This window comes from Bombina bombina, chromosome 6, assembly GCF_027579735.1.
Source record: "Bombina bombina isolate aBomBom1 chromosome 6, aBomBom1.pri, whole genome shotgun sequence".
Lineage (NCBI taxonomy): Eukaryota > Metazoa > Chordata > Amphibia > Anura > Bombinatoridae > Bombina > Bombina bombina.
In genome coordinates, this window is record NC_069504.1 from 607,970,574 (window position 1) to 607,986,347 (window position 15,774).

Sequence of the window (15,774 nt, forward strand, 5' to 3'; positions counted from 1 at the left end):
CAACCTCTCCCTCAGCACTGGTACATTTCCCTCATCATTGAAACATGCGCTGGTCACACCTATCCTCAAAAAACCTTCCCTTGATCCTACCTCCCCATCCAACTACCGCCCAATTTCCCTCCTCCCTCTTGCTTCAAAGCTTCTCGAAAAACTAGTATATGCACGCCTATCCCATTTCCTTACGTTAAACTCCCTTCTTGACCCGCTGCAATCTGGATTTCGTCCCTATCACTCCACAGAGACAGCTATTGTTAAGGTCACCAACGACCTACTTACAGCCAAATCAAAAGGCCACTTCTCTCTGCTTATCCTCCTTGATCTGTCCGCAGCCTTTGACACGGTCGACCACCCTCTTCTGCTCCAAACCCTCCAATCCTTCGGCATCTGTGACACAGCCCTTTCGTGGCTCTCTTCCTACCTGTCAAACCGTACCTTCAGTGTAGCCTTCTCTGGGGCCTCCTCTGCCCCGTCACCACTTTCTGTCGGAGTACCGCAGGGCTCTGTCCTCGGTCCCCTTCTCTTCTCTATCTATACGTCATCACTAGGTTCCCTAATTAAGTCCCACGGTTTCCAATATCATTTGTATGCCGATGACACCCAAATCTACTTCTCTGCACCAGAACTATCTCCTTCCTTGCTAACCCGTGTCACTAACTGTCTTTCTCACATCTCTTCCTGGATGTCCTCTCACTACCTCAAGCTAAATCTCTCCAAAACTGAGCTCCTCATTTTCCCCCCTTCTTCCAAAATCTCCACCCCCAATATCTCTATAACTGTCGACAACTCCATCATCACCCCTACCCCGCAAGCCCGATGTCTCGGGGTCACATTCGACTCAGATCTTTCCTTCACTCCTCACATTCAGTCATTGGCTAAAGCCTGCCGCTTTCACCTTAAAAACATCTCTAAAATTAGACACTTCCTTACACAAGACACAACTAAGATTTTAATCCACTCTCTTATTCTTTCCCGCCTTGATTACTGCAACTCTGTCCTCTCTGGTCTCCCCACCTGCCGCCTAGCTCCTTTACAATCCATAATAAATGCCTCTGCCAGACTCATCTTCCTTACACGTCGCTCTTCATCTGCTGCACCTCTCTGCCAATCCCTTCACTGGCTTCCTCTTGCCTCTAGGATCAAACACAAAACCCTCACTCTGACATACAAAGCACTCAAATGCACTGCTCCCCCCTACATCTCAGACCTTGTCTCCAGATACTCTCCCTCCCGTCCCCTTCGCTCTGCTCATGACCTCCTACTCTCCTCCTCTCTTGTCACCTCATCACACTCCCGTTTACAGGACTTCTCCAGACTGGCTCCCATCTTGTGGAACTCTCTGCCTCGCTCCATAAGACTCTCTTCTAGTTTTAAAAGCTTCAAGTGCTCCCTAAAGACTCTACTGTTCAGGGACGCATACAACCTACGCTAACCTTTCCTAATACCAGTTCCTCTCCTCCACTGCAATCCCCTGAACCCTCTTAGCATGTAAGCCTAATAGTCCAGCTGTTTGTGGATCACCTTCTTAAGAGCTGACTACAACAGTGCAACTCTTGGCAGGGCCCTCTACCATATAATTGTTTTGTTGTACTCCCCCTTTGTTTATAGCGCTGCGGAATCTGTTGGCGCTCTACAAATAACCGATAATAATAAAAATAATAATAATAGTTAAGAAATCGGAATACATTGAATAATAATTTACAGACTAAGGAGGCACTCAGATAAATACTTAGATTCACCTGTATATATATAATGAAATACACAGATACACACTCACATACATATATATATATATATATATATATATATATATATTTATATTTATATTTATACATAAATATATGTGTGTATATATATATATATATATATATATATATATATATATATATATAGATATATAGATATAGGCAGTTGGGAAAAGGGAGACTGGATCAAATGATGAAAATTAATGGCAATGTATTACTGCCAAAAATTTATGAGGTCATACTCCGAATTCAAACCTGTAGGTACCCGGGTTTTAAGCTTAAATATCCAGAACATCTTCCTCTTCCGCAGCAGCCTATCCCTATCTCCGCCCCTGGGTGGACATAAGACTCATTTTATGACTTGCCACCTCAAAGTATTAGTGCTTTTTTGGTGGCATTTTGCAAAATGCTGTACAAGGGGTGTTGTAGCCTGGCCAGCCTGTATGGTAGATAGGTGATTGCGAATACGGATCTTCACCTCATTAGTAGTGAGACCTACATATTGTAAATGACAGGTAACACAGCTTAGTTCATAGATTACATAGGTTGAAGTGCATTTCAGACAACTTTCGATAGAAAACGTTTCACCAGTTGCTTCTGATCTGAACGTATCAGAAGTTAAGACATATTCACATACTCTACACTTCTGAAAACATTTAACTATACCCCTATGTGTTAACTACAAACTGGCTGGTCTGTTTGGTTTTGGGAGAACAGAGGATGACAAAAGATTACCCAGAATAACGTTTTTTTTCTATAAGAGCAGCGTAAACCTTGAGAAGCACATTGTTCTAACTTGTCATCTCCAGCAAGAAATGTAAAAATGTTTTCTAACAATATTACAAATATCTTTATATTTGTTACTATACTCGGTTACAAAGGTGACACCTTTATGTTCATTATTGTCAATTCTGGTCTTGTGTAACAAGTCAGATCTGTCCATCCAATCTACCTGTTTTCTAGCCGACATTTCATAGCCGACATCTAGATGACATTGTCTTGAAAACCTCTTGCTTTAAGCCTTTTTTTCAAATTTTGGGACTGTAATTCATATGTATCAACCAGAGAACAATTTATTTTTACCCTTATGAATTGCCCTTTAGCCACTGCAAATGGAACATGCTCAGGATGGCAGCTCTTTGCATGTAGCAAGGCATTGCCTGTTATAGGTTTTCTATAAATTTCAGTTAGAATCCTCCCATCCGCTGTTCCATTCAGGGTAATGTCAAGAAAATGAATGACATTATCTCTCAACTCACTTGTAAATTGTAAACCAATTTTGTTAAGGTTTAAATATTCAACAAATAATTTAAACTCAGATTCTGTACCTCGCCAGATTAACAGCAAGTCATCCATGTAACGTCCGCAAAAATGAATAGAACTCTTGAAGGGATTTCCATCTCCATAGATGTGGGACAGCTCTCACCAACCCATAAAGAGGTTGGCATAGGAGGGGACAAACTTTGCCCCCATCGCCGCCCAATGTCTCTGGAGATAGAAATCCCTCTCAAACAAAAATAGTTATGGGTAAGTAGAAACCTCAACACTCTCAGAATATATTTTTGAAAGTCATCAGAAAAATTAGAATAGTATTTAATGAAAAGGTTATAGCCTCTAATCTCTCTCTGTGTGGAATGGAGGAATACAGCGCCACAACATCTATAGTGGCCCATTTGAAATAATTATTCTTCCAGTTAATGCTTTCCAAAGTTTGTATAACGCTTTTTGTATCTTGTATATAACTGTAAAAATTTTATACAAGTGGTTGTAGCCGGCTGCCAACCCATTGTGAAACGTGTTCAGTTAAAGAATCTATTCCACTAACAATAGGGCGCCCTTTAACCTGTGTAAGAGATTTATGTATTTTGGGCAAATGGTGGAAGATGGGCACTACAGGATTGTTAACCACCAGGAACTCAAAGGTTCTATGATCAAAGTGCCCATCCTCCAAACCATAATCCAAAATATGTAAAAGTTCTTTCTGAAAAGCATGGGTAGGATCAGTGTATAGGGGGATGTAATCGTCAGTATTATGTAATTGACGTAAGGCCTCATCAATATAATCTGTTCGATCCATCACAACTAGAGAGCCGCCCTTATCTGCTGAACGAATGACTATGTCATTCATCTGTTTTAGCGCTTTAAGGGCTGCTCTCTCGGATTTCGTTAAATTCGGGGTATCATAAAGTTGCCTTGAGATGAATTAAGTCCCTTTCCACTATTCTAAAGAAGGTCTCAAGTGTATTACCCCTGCTATGAATGGGATAGAATTGGGACTGATTTCTAAATCCAATAAAAGCATTAACTGTATCAATATCATTATGAAAATGTCCTTCTCTAGATAGAACTTCTAGACTGACCAAATCAGAAGTCTCCCTGAATGTTGTTCCAATATTAGTATCAGCTAATGGAGCCAATTTATAATCAGTTCTAGAGATGGAAAGGTCTTCTAAAGGGGGTGTTGCAGAAAAATGTCTCTGTAAAGTCATATTGCGTATTAATTTATTGACGTTAAGTATAGTATTAAAGACTTACATGTGTAGGATGAGTCGTAGGTGCTGGCTGCATATGTTTTTGTATACCCCTAGGAGGTTCCTCTCCTCCTGATGCTCCAGTGTCATCCCCAGACTCGAACTCACTGTCAGAATAAGTAACTTTCTTAATATCCACCTGTTGTGAGGGTGGTGCCTTATTACTTTTGTTATTAGTGTTATTACTATTATTGTTGCGTCTATTCCTCAATCTGCTTCTATTATTCCTTCTATAGGTGGCTCTATCTGTATGTCTCCAAATATAAACACTGTTATTTGTATAGTTTGACTGATCTCTAACAAACTTGGAGTGTTTAGTTTTCAACACTAGACCTTTAACCTCTGCTACACCCAGTTTCAAAATACCATCAAATTTTGGAAAATTGGGATCTAACTGTCTAGTATTCATTTCAGACTGTAATAGTCCAATTTCATCCCTGATTATTTTAAATAAACTGGATTTATATGAGGTAAGTAAAACCATTAAATGAATAGGGCAGTCTGACAAAATATCATTCCATGTACATATGAAATCAACATCAGACACATCAAAAGTCAGGAACTTATTAAGTCTTAAGCCCCGTGGTATAATCTTGAGTTTTACAAAGGTTTCCATAGTCCAAATATCCCATTGAAGCTTATGTTCTTTTATGAGGAGTTTTTCCATTTCTTCAAACAAGGCAGAAAGTGAATAAATGGACTTGTCTGTTGAGAATATTTTTTCAATATCAATATTAGCACAGTCCCTCTCTGTGGCAGGCATAAGGGAATAAAATTGTGTTACTTCCATGGTTATTATAGGTCAGCTCTTAAAAAGGTAGGCAAAGTCAGGTGCAACAGGGCATACACCAAAAATACAAATTCAAAATAAGGGTAAACAATTCCTACCTAAAAGATAGTATCCTAGACAATATATTGTAGCAAATTAGGATACAGTTATACAGTCAGAGTCACTTCGTAAGGATATCCAATCAGAGCAGAATACTTGTTATACGCCAATATATATATATATATATATATATATATATATATATATATATATATATATAGATCCGTGTCAAGAGGGGCACTCTCAGGATTTGTAAATTCAAATAAAAAGACTTTATTCATACATCAACACAGAATAGTGTCTATTCTGTGTTGATGTATGAATAAAGTCTTTTTATTTGAATTTACAAATCCTGAGAGTGCCCTTCTTGACACGGATCTACATATCTACATTTTGAGGATTGCACCCAGGTCTACTACACACCACCTTGGTTGGAGTGCTGGGCCACTGGCTAATTGTTATATATATATATATCCAAATTGAAAATTGCAGCACTCTCACGAACCTTCAAGAATATTCATACCAGGGTATATCAGGAATAATATAAATGAATGAAAAGAATGCAATCTCTGGATTTATAAATTCACTAAACTTTACTATGTTATGTTTCGAGGAAGGGGTGAAAACCTCGAAACGTCACGTAGTAAAGTTTGGTGAATTTATAAATCCTGAGAGTGCATTCTTTATATATATATATATATATATATATATATATATATATATATATATATATATATCTCAACACACAGAGAAAACCCAGCACTCACTTACAAGCTCTCAGCTAAGATTTAAAAGCAAAAATAGAAAGGTTAGTCACCGCATCTGGCCAAATGGGACAAGCTCAGGTACCACGTCAAGGTCCTTTCCAATACCTGAGACCCTAAAACAGCCACACAATGCAAGCTTTCAAATCTAAACAAACTGAAAACAAGGGAAGAGTGCACAGGAATATGTAATCACCCTAGACATATACATAACACGGAAGGGAACTGCACTCTCATACCGGACCGGGTACACATCCTATGACCCTGCAACATCCTCAGCCCTGGGTGCCACTGGCACTCACAGGAAGCTGTGCTGTCCACAGAGCCACAAGCAGTTAACCCCAGACGGGTCTGGGTGCAAGAACCATAGGGAAAATTACAAAACAAATTAATACAACACACAGAGAAAACCCAGCACTCACTTACAAGCTCTCAGCTAAGATTTAAAAGCAAAAATGGAAAGGTTAGTCACCGCATCTGGCCAAATGGGACAAGCTCAGGTACCACGTCAAGGTCCTTTCCAATACCTGAGACCCTAAAACAGCCACACAATGCAAGCTTTCAAATCTAAACAAACTGAAAACAAGGGAAGGGTGCACAGGAATATGTAATCACCCTAGACATATACAAAACACGTTTTATATATATATATATATATATATATATATATATATATATATATATATATATATATATATATATCAATATGTATTTTTAATAGAACATATTATTCTATTTGAATAATAACATTTGAACGTGAAATATTCATATTTCATGTTGGGTTAGCAAACTTGAGAAAATGTGATCGGTTTGCACGAGAGTAAAGATGTTAGGTCATTTACAATTTTTGCACTCCATTGAAGTCTATGGGGGAATATGTTAATGCGCTCATGATATTCTGATTTTAGCTTTTTGTTCATGTCGGGTTAGCGTGTGAGCGAAATAAAAATTATTTTAACTTCTAATACGCACAGTATCCTATGGGATTGATAAATAGCCCTGCACTTGTAATCTATCCCTGAATGAGGGAATCAGAAGATAAAGTTGGCACAAGAAATTGATTCTCTTTGAAAGTCTCTTTATTGAGGAATGAGCCTACCCCAGGCAAAGAGACAATAAAACCTAAACTCAAGATTTGACCACAAACTATAGGCTAATTGTACACAGTACAGTAGAGACAAAGCACTGTCAGAGGTCGGACGTCAATACTGTCAAAATAGTGTCAACAAGCAGATCTATTTATCACATATTATATCACATATTATATACCTGGTTTTAAAGCCCAAAGAGGTTCTCACTTTGAAAATATTATCCACTATGATCAGAATGAGGGGTATAAAGCCCACAACCTATTGAAGGGGTTTTGAATGCAGTTCCAAATCCATCCATGGAAAAACTGTGACCATATTATAGAAGGCTGGACACACACTTAAATCCATACTTCCAACTTTATTTTTAGCAATAATCAAGATCAACCTTAAAGTCTTATTGGTCGGATTATGTTTACGTAGAAATACCGAGAAATATATGAAAATATTTTTAATTGATGGTGTCATCTGTATTTATACTACAGAATAACCTATTCTGTAGTTTAAATTCAAAGCAACATTGTATTCAAGGCGTGCTTCCTTGCACCCGGAACTTTACAGTTCAGCTGCAGCCTTGGTGCATTGCTAAAGAGCATGTAGAGGTTACAAGTCAAGCAGATTAAAATGCATCAATAGTATGCTTCTCTGGAACATTTTATAGACGCTAGATGTTAATGACATCCAATAATTCCCACATTGGAATCAACCTTCATGCCTTCATGACATATAGACCCTAATAACAATCAGTATTGGAAAGGTAATATTTCACCCCTAATGACACATATTTTTTATAAACTGGTTTCTTGGAGAAATCTCCAGCTCTTCTTGTTGCACATATTACATCTATTATTTTGTCTCCTTATAAAAATGTATAAACACCTGTGCTACCTTACGGCTAGATTTAGAGTTTTGTCGGTAAGGACCCGCGTAGCTAACGCTGGCTTTTTTCTGGCCGCACCTTTAAAATAACTCTGGTATTGAGAGTCCATATAATGTCAGCGTTAGGCTCCAAAAAGGGAGCGTAGAGCATATTTAACGCAACTGCAACTCTCGATACCAGAGTTGCTTACGGACGCGGTCAGCCTAAAAAACGTGCTCGTGCACGATTCCCCCATAGGAAACAATGGGGCTGTTTGAGCTGAAAAAAAACCTAACACCTGCAAAAAAGCCGCGTTCAGCTCCTAACGCAGCCCCATTGTTTGCTATGGGGAAACACTTCCTACGTCTGCACCTAACACTCTAACATGTACCCCGAGTCTAAACACCCCTAACCTTACACTTATTAACCCCTATTCTGCCGCCCCCGCTATCGCTGACCCCTGTATATTATTTTTAACCCCTAATCTGCCGCTCCGTAAACCGCCGCTACTTACATTATCCCTATGTACCCCTAATCTGCTGCCCCTAACACCGCCGACCCCTATATTATATTTATTAACCCCTAATCTGCCCCCCACAATGTCGCCTCCACCTGCCTACACTTATTAACCCCTAATCAGCCGACCGGACCTGAGCGCTACTATAATAAAGTTATTAACCCCTAATCCGCCTCACTAACCCTATAATAAATAGTATTAACCCCTAATCTGCCCTCCCTAACATCGCAGACACCTAACTTCAATTATTAACCCCTAATCTGCCGACTGGAGCTCACCGCTATTCTAATAAATGTATTAACCCCTAAAGCTAAGTCTAACCCTAACACTAACACCCCCCTAAATTAAATATAATTTTAATCTAACGAAATTAATTAACTCTTATTAAATAAATTATTCCTATTTAAAGATAAATACTTACCTGTAAAATAAATCCTAATATAGCTACAATATAAATTATATTTATATTATAGCTATTTTAGGATTAATATTTATTTTACAGGTAACTTTGTATTTATTTTAACCAGGTACAATTAATTACAAATTTACCTGTAAAATAAATCCTAACCTAAGTTACAAATAAACCTAACACTACACTATCAATAAATTAATTAAATAAAATACCTATAATTATCTACAATTAAACCTAACACTACACTATCAATAAATAAATTAAATACAATTCCTACAAATAAATACAATGAAATAAACTAACTAAAGTACAAAAAATAAAAAAGAACTAAGTTACAAAAAATAAAAAAATATTTACAAACATTAGAAATATATTACAACAATTTTAAACTAATTACACCTACTCTAAGCCCCCTAATAAAATAACAAAGCCCCCCAAAATAAAAAATGCCCTACCCTATTCTAAATTACTAAAGTTCAAAGCTCTTTTACCTTACCAGCCCTGAACAGGGCCCTTTGCGGGGCATGCCCCAAGAAGTTCAGCTCTTTTGCCTGTAAAAAAAAACATACAATACCCCCCCCCAACATTACAACCCACCACCCACATACCCCTAATCTAACCCAAACCCCCCTTAAATAAACCTAACACTAAGCCCCTGAAGATCTCCCTACCTTGAGTCGTCTTCACCCAGCCGAGCCAAATTCTTCATCCAAGCGGAGCAAGAAGAGGTCCTCCATCTGGTAGAAGTCTTCATCCAAGCGGGGCAGAAGAGGTCTTCCATCCGATTGAAGTCTTCATCCAAGAGGCATCTTCTATCGTCATCCATCCGGAGTGGAGCGGCAGCATCCTGAAGACCTCCGACGCGGAACATCCATCCTGGCCGACGATTGAACGACGAATGACGGTTCCTTTAAATGACGTCATCCAAGATGGCGTCCCTCGAATTCCGATTGGCTGATAGGATTCTATCAGTCAATCGGAATTAAGGTAGGAAAAATCTGATTGGCTGATTGAATCAGCCAATCAGATTGAGCTCGCATTCTATTGGCTGATCGGAACAGCCAATAGAATGCAAGCTCAATCTGATTGGCTGATTGGATCAGCCAATCGGATTGAACTTGATTCTGATTGGCTGATTCCATCAGCCAATCAGAATATTCCTACCTTAATTCCGATTGGCTGATAGAATCCTATCAGCCAATTGGAATTTGAGGGACGCCATCTTGGATGACGTCATTTAAAGGAACCGTCATTCGTCGTTCAGTCGTCGGCCAGGATGGATGTTCGGCGTCGGAGGTCTTCAGGATGCTGCCGCTCCACTCCAGATGGATGACGATAGAAGATGCCTCTTGGATGAAGACTTCAATCGGATGGAAGACCTCTTCTGCCCCGCTTGGATGAAGACTTCTACCGGATGGAGGACCTCTTCTTGCTCCGCTTGGATGAAGAATTTGGCTCGGCTGGGTGAAGACGACTCAAGGTAGGGAGATCTTCAGGGGCTTAGTGCTTTGAGCTTAGAGCTTTGAACTTTAGTAATTTAGAATAGGGTAGGGCATTTTTTTATTTTGGGGGGCTTTGTTATTTTATTAGGGGGCTTAGAGTAGGTGTAATTAGTTTAAAATTGTTGTAATATATTTCTAATGTTTGTAAATATTTTATTATTTTTTGTACTTTAGTTAGTTTATTTCATTGTATTTATTTGTAGGAATTGTATTTAATTTATTTATTGATAGTGTAGTGTTAGGTTTAATTGTAGATAATTATAGGTATTTTATTTAATTAATTTATTGAGAGTGCAGTGTTAGGTTTAATTGTAACTTAGGTTAGGATTTATTTTACAGGTACATTTGTAATTATTTTAACTATTTTAGCTATTAAATAGTTCTTAACTATTTAATAGCTATTGTACCTGGTTAAAATAAATACAAAGTTACCTGTAAAATAAATATTAATCCTAAAATAGCTATAATATAAATATAATTTATATTGTAGCTATATTAGGATTTATTTTACAGGTAAGTATTTAGATTTAAATAGGAATAATTTATTTAATAAGAGTTAATTAATTTCGTTAGATTAAAATTATATTTAACTTAGGGGGGTGTTAGGGTTAGACTTAGCTTTAGGGGTTAATACATTTATTAGAATAGCGGTGAGCTCCAGTCGGCAGATTAGGGGTTAATAATTGAAGTTAGGTGTTCGTGATGTTAGGGAGGGCAGATTAGGGGTTAATACTATTTATTATAGGGTTAGTGAGGAGGATTAGGGGTTAATAACTTTATTATAGTAGCGCTCAGGTCAGGTCGGCGGATTAGGGGTTAATAAGTGTAGGCAGGTGGAGGCGAAATTGAGGGGGGCAGATTAGGGGTTAATAAATATAATATAGGGGTCGGCGGTGTTAGTGGCAGCAGATTAGGGGTACATAGCTATAATGTAGGTGGCGGCTCTTTGCGGTCGGCAGATTAGGGGTTAATTATTGTAGGTAGGTGGCAGCGACGTTGTGGGGGGCAGGTTAGGGGTTAATAAATATAATATAGGGGTCGGTGGTGTTAGGGGCAGCAGATTAGGTGTACATAAGGATAAAGTAGGTGGCGGTCGGCAGATTAGGGGTTAAAAAAATTTAATCGAGTGGCGGCGATGTCGGGGGACCTCGGTTTAGGGGTACATAGGTAGTTTATGGGTGTTAGTGTACTTTAGAGTACAGTAGTTAAGAGCTTTATGAACCGGCGTTAGCCCAGAAAGCTCTCAACTACTGACTTTTTTCTGCGGCTGGAGTTTTGTCGTTAGAATTCTAACGCTCACTTCAGACACGACTCTAAATACCGGAGTTAGAAAAATCCCATTGAAAAGATAGGATACGCAATTGACGTAAGGGGATCTGCGGTATGGAAAACTCGCGGCTGAAAAGTGAGCGTTAGACCCTTTTTTGACTGACTCCAAATACCGGAGGTAGCCTAAAACCAGCGTTAGGAGCCTCTAATATTGGCCTAGATTTGGAGTTTGGCGTTAGCCGTGAAAACCAGCGTTAGAGGCTCCTAACGCTGGTTTTAGGCTACCTCCGGTATTTGGAGTCATTCAAAAAAGGGTCTAACGCTCACTTTTCAGCCGCGACTTTTCCATACCACAGATCCCCTTACGTCAATTGCGTATCCTATCTTTTCAATGGGATTTTTCTAACTCCGGTATTTAGAGTCGTGTCTGAAGTGAGCGTTAGAATTCTAACGACAAAACTCCAGCCGCAGAAAAAAGTCAGTAGTTAAGAGCTTTCTGGGCTAACGCCGGTTCATAAAGCTCTTAACTACTGTACTCTAAAGTACACTAACACCCATAAACTACCTATGTACCCCTAAACCGAGGTCCCCCCACATCGCCGCCACTCGATTAAATTTTTTTAACCCCTAATCTGCCGACCGCCACCTACGTTATCCTTATGTACCCCTAATCTGCTGCCCCTAACACCGCCGACCCCTATATTATATTTATTAACCCCTAACCTGCCCCCCATAACGTCGCCGCCACCTACCTACAATAATTAACCCCTAATCTGCCGACCGCAAAGAGCCGCCACTTACATTATAGCTATGTACCCCTAATCTGCTGCCCCTAACACCGCCGACCCTATATTATATTTATTAACCCCTAATCTTCCCCCCTCAACGTCGCCTCCACCTACCTACACTTATTAAGCCCTAATCTGCCGAGCGGACCTGAGCGCTACTATAATAAAGTTATTAACCCCTAATCCGCCTCACTAACCCTATAATAAATAGTATTTACCCCTAATCTGCCCTCCCTAACATCGCCGACACCTAACTTCAATTATTAACCCCTAATCTGCCGACTGGAGCTCACCGCTATTCTAATAAATGTATTAACCCCTAAAGCTAAGTCTAACCCTAACACTAACACCCCCCTAAGTTAAATATAATTTTTATCTAACGAAATAAATTAACTCTTATTAAATAAATTATTCCTATTTAAAGCTAAATACTTACCTGTAAAATAAACCCTAATATAGCTACAATATAAATTATAATTATATTATAGCTATTTTAGGATTAATATTTATTTTACAGGTAACTTTGTAATTATTTTAACCAGGTACAATAGCTATTAAATAGTTAAGAACTATTTAATATCTAAAATAGTTAAAATAATTACAAATATACCTGTAAAATAAATCCTAACCTAAGTTACAATTAAACCTAACACTACACTATCAATAAATTAATTAAATAAAATACCTATAATTATCTACAATTAAACCTAACACTACACTATCAATAAATAAATTAAATACAATTCCTACAAATAAATACAATGAAATAAACTAACTAAAGTACAAAAAATAAAAAAGAACTGTTACAAAAAATAAAAAAATATTTACAAACATTAGAAATATATTACAACAATTTTAAACTAATTACACCTACTCTAAGCCCCCTAATAAAATAACAAAGCCCCCCAAAATAAAAAATGCCCTACCCTATTCTAAATTACTAAAGTTCAAAGCTCTTTTACCTTACCAGCCCTGAACAGGGCCCTTTGCGGGGCATGCCCCAAGAAGTTCAGCTCTTTTGCCTGTAAAAAAAACATACAATACCCCCCGCAACATTACAACCCACCACCCACATACCCCTAATCTTACCCAAACCCCCCTTAAATAAACCTAACACTAAGCCCCTGAAGATCTCCCTACCTTGAGTCGTCTTCACCCAGCCGAGCCAAATTCTTCATCCAAGCGGAGCAAGAAGAGGTCCTCCATCCGGTAGAAGTCTTCATCCAAGCGGGGCAGAAAAGGTCTTCCATCCGATTGAAGTTTTCATCCAAGAGGCATCTTCTATCGTCATCCATCCAGAGTGGAGCGGCAGCATCCTGAAGACCTCCGACGCGGAACATTCATCCTGGCCGATGACTGAACGACGAATAACGGTTCCTTTAAATGACGTCATCCAAGATGGTGTCCCTTGAATTCCGATTGGCTGATAGGATTCTATCAGCCAATCGGAATTAAGGTAGGAATATTCTGATTGGCTGATGGAATCAGCCAATCAGAATCAAGTTCAATCCGATTGGCTGATCCAATCAGCCAATCAGATTGAGCTTGCATTCTATTGGCTTTTCCGATCAGCCAATAGAATGCGAGCTCAATCTGATTGGCTGATTCAATCAGCCAATCAGATTTTTCCTACCTTAATTCCGATTGGCTGATACAATCCTATCAGCCAATCAGAATTCAAGGGACGCCATCTTGGATGACGTCATTTAAAGGAACCGTCATTCGTCGTTCAGTCGTCGGCCAGGATGGATGTTCCGCGTCGGAGGTCTTCAGGATGCTGCCGCTCCACTCTGGATGGATGACGATAGAAGATGCCTCTTGGATGAAAACTTCAATCGGATGGAAGACCTCTTCTGCCCCGCTTGGATGAAGACTTCTACCGGATGGAGGACCTCTTCTTGCTCCGCTTGGATGAAGAATTTGGCTCGGCTGGGTGAAGACGACTCAAGGTAGGGAGATCTTCAGGGGCTTAGTGTTAGGTTTATTTAAGGGGGGTTTGGGTTAGATTAGGGGTATGTGGGTGGTGGGTTGTAATGTTGGGGGGGGGTATTGTATGTTTTTTTTTACAGGCAAAAGAGCTGAACTTCTTGGGGCATGCCCCGCAAAGGGCCCTGTTCAGGGCTGGTAAGGTAAAAGAGCTTTGAACTTTATTAATTTAGAATAGGGTAGGGCATTTTTTTTATTTTGGGGGGCTTTGTTATTTTATTAGGGGGCTTAGAGTAGGTGTAATTAGTTTAAAATTGTTGTAATATATTTCTAATGTTTGTAAATATTTTTTTATTTTTTGTAACTTAGTTCTTTTTTATTTTTTGTACTTTAGTTAGTTTATTTCATTGTATTTATTTGTAGGAATTGTATTTAATTTATTTATTGATAGTGTAGTGTTAGGTTTAATTGTAGATAATTATAGGTATTTTATTTAATTAATTTATTGATAGTGTAGTGTTAGGTTTAATTGTAACTTAGGTTAGGATTTATTTTACAGGTATATTTGTAATTATTTTAACTATTTTAGCTATTAAATAGTTCTTAACTATTTAATAGCTATTGTACCTGGTTAAAATAATTACAAAGTTACCTGTAAAATAAATATTAATCCTAAAATAGCTATAATATAATTATAATTTATATTGTAGCTATATTAGGGTTTATTTTACAGGTAAGTATTTAGCTTTAAATAGGAATAATTTATTTAATAAGAGTTAATTAATTTCGTTAGATAAAATTATATTTAACTTAGGGGGGTGTTAGTGTTAGGGTTAGACATAGCTTTAGGGGTTAATACATTTATTAGAATAGCGGTGAGCTCCAGTCGGCAGATTAGGGGTTAATAATTGAAGTTAGGTGTCGGCGATGTTAGGGAGGGCAGATTAGGGGTTAATACTATTTATTATAGGGTTAGTGAGGCGGATTAGGGGTTAATAACTTTATTATAGTAGCGCTCAGGTCCGCTCGGCAGATTAGGGGTTAATAAGTGTAGGCAGGTGGAGGCGACGTTGTGGGGGGCAGATTAGGGGTTAATAAATAAAATATAGGGGTCGGCGGTGTTAGGGGCAGCAGATTAGGGGTACATAGGGTTAATGTAAGTAGCGGCGGTTTACAGAGCGGCAGATTAGGTGTTAAAAATAATATACAGGGGTCAGCGATAGCGGGGGCGGCAGAATAGGGGTTAATAAGTGTAAGGTTAGGGGTGTTTAGACTCGGGGTACATGTTAGAGTGTTAGGTGCAGATGTAGGAAGTGTTTCCCCATAGCAAACAATGGGGCTGCGTTAGGAGCTGAACGCGGCTTTTTTGCAGGTGTTAGGTTTTTTTTCAGCTCAAACAGCCCCATTGTTTCCTATGGGGGAATCGTGCACGAGCACGTTTTTGAGGCTGGCCGCGTCCGTAAGCAACTCTGGTATCGAGAGTTGCAGTTGCGTTAAATATGCTCTACGCTCCTTTTTTGGAGCCTAACGCTGACATTATATGGACT